Consider the following 9,879-nt stretch of genomic DNA (forward strand, 5'->3'; position numbering starts at 1 on the left):
CTGACAGCTGCAGAGATAAGGGGACGGGCCGTGGCTTCCAGAGATTGAATGGCCTGGGCCAGCGTCCATCTCAGGGGCAGCTTATCCCGAATCATTTTCCTAAGCCAGGGGGTGGGAGCGGGAACAGGTGGGGCTGGCTCCCCGGTTGCTGCCCGGGCAGCGGGGGTGGTCCTCCTGAATCCGGGGCGAGTGGGAGCCCTATACTGAACTTCCTCGGGGGCTCTCTCTAAACCCCCCGCCTCCCAGTAGGCTTGCTTTCTCCAGGGTCAGAGGAGGTGAGAGAGGAGCTCTGCTTGTTTCATTGGTTTGTTTTCCTCCCTCTTATCTTTGTCATCACAGAAACAGAAAAGAGCACGTGGTAAAACTCTGGGTCAGGCAGAATTCTAGATTCTGCTGCCAGACGCATCTGTCAGGCCAGGGTGCTTCTCGCTTTGCCCCCACCCCCAGGCATCCCCTCAGAGTTCAGCCTCGACCTCCTTCCCATCTCGGTCCCCTCGGCCCACCCTCGGAGGCAGTGGCGGGGACCGCCCCACACCCAGCCCAGCCCCGACTCCCAGCAAGAAGTCTGCGGGAGCGCGCTCTCCCTGCCAGGGTCTGGTGATGCTGCCCGTTCCTCACACCAGGCTTGCCCCCCGATCTCTCAGGGAGCTGGGTCCCGACCCACCGTCCGTTCCTGCCCTGACCTTTCTGGGTCGGTCTCCCTCCAGCCTCCAGTCTTCCTTTCTGCTCTCCCACTGACTGTCCCTCCAGCAGCTTCCTTGGCCTACCCGGCCCCTGGCCCAGGGAGTACACAGTGTGTCCTGGTCCTCAGTGTTCACACCTCTCAAGGAAGAGATTTACAGATGGTTAACATGTTCTTTCCTTTGGTCTCCTGCTCCTTTGGCACTTTGGTGGGGACGTGGGGGCAGATTTAGCTCATCCTGGGATGGCCCATGACCTGGGGCACTCAGGGCTGCCTGCCAGAGAGCTCTTTCACTGTCCTGGCCTGTCCCTTCTCTGATGGCAACCTTGGCAGGGGCAGGGATGGATCTCGTGGGGCTGGCTGACTTTGTTCAACAGCTGCCTCAGAAAGGAAAAAGTCAGGGTGAGCGACAGGGTGTGGGAAAAACAACACAAAACAAGGAGTATAGACTTGAGAGATCTGAGTTCAAGTCCACACATGGCCAGTGACCAGCTGGAGGACCTCTGACAGTTTTCTCATCATTTAAAATGGAAATGATACTTTACACTTCTTAGAATAGGTGCCAGGATCAGAGAAGATAATAGAAGGGAAGGTGCATGGGAAATTGTTTCCTTGGTGTTTGGCTCAGAGTGGATGTCCTCAGTGTTGGCCACATGCCTGGATAGAAAGAGAGGGCAAAAAGGTACATCAAATTACAAAGTTTCTGCACAGCAAAGAAGCCATCAACCAAATGAAAAGGCAACACACGGCCTGGGAGAAAATATTTGCAAACCATATATTGGTTAAGGGGTTGGTATCCAAAATATATAAAGAACTCATACAACTCAACAACAAAAAAGCCAAACAATCCAATTAAAAAAGGAGCAGAGGAACTGAACAGACATTTTTCCAAAGAAGACATCCCAATGGCCAACACATTTATGAAAAGAAGCTTGACATCACTAATTATCAGGAAAATGCGAATCAAAGCCACAACGAGAGAGCACCTCACACCTGTTAGCATGGCTACCATTAAGAAGACAAACGATAGTAAGTGTTGGTGAGGTTGTGCACCACTGGTGGCAACGTAAATTGGCGCAGCCACTCTGGAAACCAGTACGGAGGTGCCTCCAAAAATTAAAAATAGAACTACGATCCAGTAATTTCACCTGTGGGAATTCATCCAAAGGAAATGAAAACAAGATACGAAGAGATCTGTACTCCCTGTTCACTGTAGCACTACACACAACATGATACAGATAAGATATGCAAACACCCTGGGTGTCTGTCAACAGATTAATGGTTAAAGAAATGTCTATATAGACACATACTGTGTACTAGAGAATATTATTCAGCCATGAGAAGGAAGGAAATCTGGCCACATGTGACAACATGGATGGATCTCGAGGGCATTATACTTAGTGAGATAAGTCAGACAAAGACAATATTGCATGATATCACTTATACGTGCAACCCAAAAAAGCTGAACTCACAGAAAAAGAGAGGAGGCTGGTGGTCCCCAGAGGCTTGGGAGGGGGGCGGATAACAGGAGAGATGTTGCTCAAGGGGAACAGATGGGCAAGTGGAAGAGGAAAGAGGTGGGGAGTGCTAACGCACGGCTTAGTGCTCGGAGGCAAGAATACTGGAGATCCTGGATTATATACTTCCAAGGAGCTGAGAGACTAGATCCGAAATGCTCCCATCACAACAAAGAAATGCTAAAGACACGATGCAGGGGCTGGCTGAAACTACAGTGGTGATCGCTTGCAATACACATATGTTCCAAATCAATACATTGCACACTCCAGAAGAACAATGTTTTATGTAGAGCTCAATACAAAATAAATGAAAGAAGGAAGGGAGGGAGGAAGGGAGGGGGAAAAGGAGCAAGGAGCTCCCCGGGACCCCTGTTTTTGCAAGTACTGAAATCCGAAGCACACCAGGCTTTGAGGTGAGCTTGCAAATTTTGGCTCTGAGATTTGCTGTATTTCAACTTTGTAACTGAGCCCTCGCTAACAAGGCTTCCCCCACCTCCTTTTTTCTTCTCCTTGATCAGAGTCTAAGGATGCAGGAGAGCATCCGTTTTAGGACTCCTGGGGCCTCCTGGGCAAGGGGTGGGGGATGCCTCACCTGCCAAGTCTTACCTTCCCCACTAGCCCCTTGCTCCCTGTGTCCATTCTCATTGCTCCCCACCTGGTTCCCAACCCTCTCCTGCCCTCTCCCTCTTGAAGGCCTCTGCCATGTCTCCCCCAGGCCTGGCCCACTTTCCGATGCTGGTCACCTCCAGGACTCTGCCGCTTTCCATCTGAGTGACCTGGGCAGTCCCTGAACCCATCTGGGGGTCAGTCTCCTCATCTGCAAAGAGAAAGACTAGACACACGTTTGGCTGCTTGGGGGAGCTAACCGAGATCAGGAAAGGGAAGCTCTTAGCTCAAGGCCTGGCTCAGGGTCCTTGACTAGGCAGTGGCAGTCCTCGTATTTTTGTTCATTAGAATAACTCTCTCTTCTCTCCGTTTTTGGGGGTGGGCCGTCACTCTCCATTCTACTCCTTTTTAGAAAATTTATTTATTTGACAGAGAGAGAGACAGCCAGCGAGAGAGGGAACACAAGCAGGGGGAGTGGGAGAGGAAGAAGCAGGCTCCCAGCAGAGGAGCCCTATGTGGGGCTCAATCCTAGGACTCTGGGATCACACCCTGAGCTGAAGGCAGATGCTTAACGACTGAGCCACCCAGGCACCCCTCCATTCTACTCCTCGCTCTGCATCTCCCCCAACAAAGACTGGCTGTAGCTAATTTCCTCACTGCCACCAAAGATCAGCCCATCGTCTCCCACCCTACCTGCCCACATCTTTGTTTAACTAAATGTCAGAGAAGTTGTAAAGATTTTTAACTTTACAAGGTCCTACAAGCACGCACCTGCATAATGACATTCCCGGAGGGATGATAGCCAGAAGCTCTGGTGGATACTTGACTCCTACTTAAATTCTTAAGGTTTTTTTTTAAAAAGCAAAAATAGGTTTATTTACTAACCAAGGGCCTGATCCTAATTAAACTGACATTTTGAAATAGTTGCCTGGAGAACGCTGGGGATAAAGATGATTGAACACAGGACTGAAACAAAGAAGCAGCTTGGAGATTAGAAGAGAGCTTGTCGATCTTCACAGCTGAATCCCATCAAAAGTGGTAATGAAATTTTCAGTCTGCCTTTTCACAGGTCGGGGTCTGGGTGACATTGTTCACAGTGCATCCCACCACTGATTCTCCACCTTCCCCTTGTCTTGTCGTCACGTGGTCCTGTCCCAGCCCCTTCCTGCTGGGACATCCACGCACCGCCTCAAAATAGCAGATCGGAGCGTTTCTGCCATCAGCTGCAACGTCTTCAAACTGCTCTCCCAGTTTAGAAGAAAACAAAATCATCATCAAAGTGCTTTCGGTTTCATGGTGAGGCTCTTGTCAGCAGAGACGGCACAGTAGGGCTTGGCCTTTGCTCCCATTTTTCATGGGGCAGTTCCCACTCCTACTCCCTTCATGTATTCATCCAAGACTATGCTCTCCCCCCAGCGCCATCTTCCTCCCCGCTGCTGAATGGCGGCCATGGTGGGCATGGCTGGGCTTTCAGGGTGGGCAGGGCAGGGTCTGGCTGGGGAAGTGGGCACCAGGTGTGCCCTGCTGTTTGAATTCTCCTTACTGGAGTAAGGCCCCCCTATTTGGGACAACTTTCTCCTCCTGGAGGCTCCATCCTTATCAAAAGTAGACTTGCAGATAGAATCAAGGCAGAACAATAAACGGATGATTCTTGTTCTTTCCCCAACCAGCTTTGACCCTGGGGGTGCGAGGAGGGAGGTGAGAAGCAATTTCCTTAACCGTGGTTCTCAGATTTTAGTGTACAGAAAATCACTGGGACGCTTTCTTAAAAATACCAATTTCCAAGCCCCCTCACCTCCATTGATTATAATTCAGTAGCTCTTGGAAGGACCCCTGGAATGTGCTCTTTAACAAGCTCCTAGGTTGATCTGAGGCAAGTGGTCTAGGGAACCCCACCCACAGTCTCAAACACCTGGAAAGATCCTTTGCTCATCCCATGTTAAGTGTGTCATTTCCAGTTGTCTGCCCTGTCACAGCCAGCCTGAGTTGATCTGCTCAGGTGTGGCCCTTAATTCTTCTCAGTGGTTAATGGCAGAGCCAAAGAAGCTTGAGTTGGGTGAGGTTAGCTGTCCCTAGGCTAGTCTCAGACCAGATTCCTACCTACAGTTCTCAAAAAGGCGTTCATAATCAAAAAGGCATGATCGCGCATCTGTTCTGCCAGCTTACATGGGTCCTACAGACACTCTGTTCTCCCAAGGAAAGTTTACTCGAGGCAAAAAATCACAGTTCAAAAGGCAGGCTCCTGAGATGATGACAATCAGCATTAGACTAGTAGAAAGCCTCTTGACCAAAGGCTGGACCACTAAATTACTTGTAAGTCCCAGAAGCCCAACTAGGTACAGGCCTAGGTTTCCTTGGTTCCTTATGCAAAGCGGGAGGGCTGTTTCTAAGCTACGTTAGCCAATTTATATATCCTGAGTAGCTTTAATTTCACAAAAGAACCCATTTTCATCATTCATCATGCTAATAAACAAGTCCCCAATTTCACCAGTAAAACCCAGTTTGGGCCAGCAAATGCGCAAGGTCTTAGATGTGCTCAGGATGCTGATCCTTGAAGGACTTGGGGTGGCTGGATTCCCTTGGATGATTCCAGAGCCCCAGTGGGATCAGGCAGAAGGCACCATCTGCAGGACCTCCTCGGAGCCCACACCCCTACCCGGTTCCTTCCTCCCTCCCCTGCTCCCTCATTTCCTATTGACTTTTCTGGGCAGCACCTCCATTGTAAATCCTCATGTTAAGAGCCCTCCTTTTCCTTCCAGGATCTGCTTCTGGGGAACCTGGTCGAAGACACAGCTGGCTGTGCATTTCGGAGAGCAAATCTGAATCTCCAGAGGGCTTGTGAAAAAGGCCGGTTTCAGGGTCTAGTCCCAGAGACTGTGGCTCAGTAGGGTGGGGCCCAAGAATCTGCAATTTAGCGAGCTCTCTGGGAGATCCTGTTGTTTGTGGCCCTTGGGCCTCCTTTGGAGAACCACCACGGCAGCCTTTCTGGAAGCACTAGTGACTCCAGTAACGGGCTGATGGCTAGCTTGGCTTCTGCAGCCCCACCCTGTGCTGACATCCGCGGATCCCACAACTCCAAATGGCTTGGCTTCAACCAGGAACAAATTGCTGCTGCCTACGGTCCAACTGGCGTTCCCCCGGTGTCAGGCTGATCCTGCGGCCGGGGTCACTTACGCTCGGCTCCAGGCCGGGGCGGGGGTGGGGTGGAAGGAGGTTCAGAGACCTATGCTGGTGAACCTTGGAGAACCATGAGACCTCTCCTTGGCTCCCGTTCTTCTGTTCTTTCTGGCATTTGCCCGAGGTGCCCAGTTTTCATTTCCTGGTTACACACACACACACACACACTCTCTCTCTCTCTCTCTCTCTCTCTCTCTAGCTCAGATCTCAGAGGCACGGGGTGGGACAGAACTCTGAAACAGCCATTTCTGGCAGTAAATCTAGTAGCCACACACTCAAGCATTATGGTCACACCTCCTAGGTTGACTCTGGGCTCCATCGCTTATAGCTGTGTGACCGTGGGCAAGTTGTTTCACCTCTCTGTGCCTTCGTTTTTTTATTTGAAAAAAACGGAAATACTTTGAGTCACTACCTCTGAGAGTTGACTTGTTGCTGATAAGTGAAGTGCCTGGTACAGGGCAATTGCTCACTAAAGATTAGCTAATCTGATTGTGCAGGCAGAACAAATTCCCCAATTCCCAGCCAGACAAGCCGCCTGGAGGTGATGGAACATTCTTTGTACCTCCGTGTAACAGGGCACAGTGGCTCCCAGGTCTTTGCGATGCTGTCTTATTTCTCTTCAGCCCTGTGTGCTCTCCGCAGGGTAGCAACGGGAAATGCGGAGGACGGAGGAGCTGGAAACCAATTGAATGAATGTTCTGTAGCTTTGCATGATTATGTTTGACCGGTGACAGAAATGTAGAAATTCTGACCGTAAGGATAGCCAAGGGGGGAGGGAAACTGCTGGATTTGTGTGGCAAGCATCTTTGTCCAACACGCTCACATGGTGGGGTTCACGCACTTGCACACCCACACAGACTCACTTTCAGAACCCCCGCATGTTCTCAGACTCACACTTTTGCACACTCACAGCTCCCTCTCATCCACATGCACTTCTGTGGAGTCAGAATTAAAGGGGCCTTCAGCGGGCCTGGGGGGTGTGGGGCAGGGTCAGAGGAGGGAAGGGCAGGGGGTGAGGCCCTTCATGGGGCTGCTCTGGGCAGGGCCTGGGGAGGTGACCGATAAGGCAGACTTGATTCCTGTGTGTTCTGAGTAAGGTGGCCATGGGCATAGCCAAAGAATTGAGCCCCAGGCTAGAAATGCAGGCAAAATGTGGCTGGAGCAGGGAGGCAGGGTGGATGACGTTGGCCTGTGAGACGCCACCGCTGCCACCAATGGTAGTGAGAAAAGAAAGAGCTACGTGTCGGGCGCCCAGCTACGTGCTTTCACAAAGTTTCTCTTCAGTCTGTTCAACAGCTGGCGGCAACACTATGATCCTGCCCCGCAGATGAAGAAACTGAGGCACGGTGAGGCGCAATACCGTTCTCCAGGTGTCTCGGTGGGACGTGAACCCAGGAGGGCTGGGTGGGGATGTAAGCCCAGGGTTCCACGCAGGGAGTAATGTTGGAGCTGCACTCTGAGGCCCAGAAGAGGCTCGCCGGTGGGAAAGTGGATGGCGTGTTCCAGTGGAGGGCCGGCAGCCAGGGCGAATGGGGGAGGAAAGCCTGGTTAGGAAGCTCCCACAGGGAGGTGGCCCACATGAGAAGGATGAGTCCAGCGTCAGAGTTAAAGCCCCTGCAGGGGTGTATGGGGCAGGGCTTTCTGACTGCTTGCGGGAGGTGGCCTTGGGGGAGAAGGGAAGGAGAGGGAAGGATCTAGCCAGGAAGCTAGAAAGATGTGGGGCTGGTGGCCGTTCTAAGAGCACAGCAGACATGGGTGGAAGCAGCGGTGAGGGGTATGGCACAGAGGCGCTCATTTGGAAGGGGGTTTGGGGAGCAGGCGTGGAGGACCCTCAGCCGCGGGAGGCTCTGCTGGGCAGGCACGGGGGGCAGTGGCCTGAGGAGAATGCCCGTGTGGGAGGCTGGGAGCTCTGCCAGCCTGGGCGCCGGAGAGGTCAGGCGGGGAGTATTCCACTGGGGAAGAATGGGCAGTGTGTGTGGGTTCCGAGACTGCCCTTCCTCGTCCCCTCCCTCCCAGAAGGAGACTCTCGCCCTCAGGGCCTGCTTTCTGCAGCTGACCTCTATTCCATGGCCACTGACAAGGACCGAGTTCCTGCTTCCCAAGTGGGGTTCTCTCTACAGCTCTGTTGGCTGGGGGCGAACCAGCAGTCTGGGGCTAAGCCCTTCCCTTAAGGGCAAACAACTGTGACTAAATCAGAGCCGTGAAGCCCTGGGACGAGGAAGAGAGGTGGTAGCAAGAGATAAGACATGTGGCCTAGACATGGGTCAAGGTCTCCACTCTGCCCTAGCCTGGCCAGAGCCTCGTGGGTCCAAAGATGCATGTGACCCAGTCCCTGCCCCCAGGGCTTCAGAGACCAGCAACAGAGACCAGGAGCAAACACCCTGAGACCATCAAGGTGTGGATGCGGACACCAGCGGTGGAACCAGAGAAAAAGGACTGATTGATTCCTTCTGGGAGCATAATGGAGCATGGGCCCGAAGAAGGAACTTTATGCACTGGCTGGGCCTGGGATGGTGAGCAGAATTTGCTAGGCAGGCAGGAGCGGGGGTCAGGAAGAGGGGTGTGTGGTGTAGAGTAAGGAGAGCACTGTTGACAAAGGAAATCACATGAGGACAGTCACAGACTTTTGCAAATACAGGCCAGGAAGAACCAGGGCTTTGGTGCAGAGTCTAAGGGCGCAGATGGGCGGGTGAGGCAGGAGCTGAACCTGGACAGGTAGGTTGGGATGAAATCATGAAAGATCATGTGGCTTATGTGAGTTTTGACTCTCCTCCCATGGCACTGGGCAATAGAATTTTCTGTGACGGTGCAAATGTTCTCTATCTGTACTGTCCTTTACGGTCACCACTAGCCACATGTGGCTATTGATCTCTTGAAATGTGGTGCATGTGGCTACGGGATTAAATTTTTACTTTATTTTGCCTTATTTATGTTTTCAATGCAAATAGCCACGTGTAGCTAGCGGCTGCTCTATTGGACAGCACATTTGTAAGCAATGGAGAGCAGTTTACATGGGCCAGGGGAGGAAGCCAGTCCAGGAGTGTGGTGGACGTGGTAGAAAGCATATAACCAATAACTGGTCTTCCACAGTATGCCAGATCATTCATACAGAATATAGGCGGGAAGTTTCCTAAACCAGCATTTTCCCACAACGCCCTTCCATCACAATAACAGCTGACGTGTCCACCTTTTTGCACGGTCATGTGTGGGAAATCTATGCTCACAATGACTCTACGAGTCGGGCAGAGATCACCTGTCCACCAGCTCAGCAGGCAGGCTGAGCTTCTGGAAGATTATCTGATCGTACAAAGTTACGTGAGTATTAAATGACAGAACTGGGGTTTGCCTACAGATCTCCCCTACAACAAGCCGTTCATGCCTACTGCCTTGAGTGATGTAAGGCTCTGACCTGCCTTCTGAGTCACGAAGAATAGATGTTCACAGTAGTACTCTTTGAAGACTGGTCCCTACGGGTTACGTGCGGAAGTTCAGTCTGTCATCAATTCAGCCTCCTTCCGCAATGGAGCAGCACAAATATGGAGGTAATACAATCAGAGAGGGTGGGGGAGCGGGGTGAGGCCATCGCTGGGGTAATGGGGTTTTTCCCTTGACTTTGTCAAATGGCAAAATCCAGTGTGGCCCTTGGACCTGTCACTTCCCACCTGTGGGATGAAGCGTCTTCATCGATGAAACCAGGAGGCTGGACAAGATAACACGATGGTCCTTTCCACCCCCCTTTGGGAGCTAGGGCTCAGCAGGAGCCATGCTCCGGAATCCTTACAGCTCCGACAGGTGCTGATGGGGGCTGGTCCCAGGCAAAGGTGATGAACAGCTTCTGCGTCCTGTCCAGAGGCACAGGCCGTGAGGTAGAGTTGAGGTTCCAGCCCGGCAAACACA

The 9,879-nt window shown here is 52.0% G+C and overlaps 1 long non-coding RNA gene across 1 annotated transcript in view; it reads left to right on the plus strand.

The window, feature by feature from the left end:
• LOC117801136 overlaps positions 1–6,340 on the plus strand; it is a 107,786-nt gene extending 101,446 nt beyond the window's left edge. Inside the window, exon 3 of the long non-coding RNA XR_004623622.1 lies at positions 5,565–6,340. This is a non-coding gene — a long non-coding RNA (uncharacterized LOC117801136). The remainder of the gene's footprint in view (positions 1–5,564) is intronic.
• Positions 6,341–9,879: the final 3,539 nt, after the last annotated feature.

Source organism: Ailuropoda melanoleuca, chromosome 2 (assembly GCF_002007445.2).
Source record: "Ailuropoda melanoleuca isolate Jingjing chromosome 2, ASM200744v2, whole genome shotgun sequence".
Classification (NCBI taxonomy): domain Eukaryota; kingdom Metazoa; phylum Chordata; class Mammalia; order Carnivora; family Ursidae; genus Ailuropoda; species Ailuropoda melanoleuca.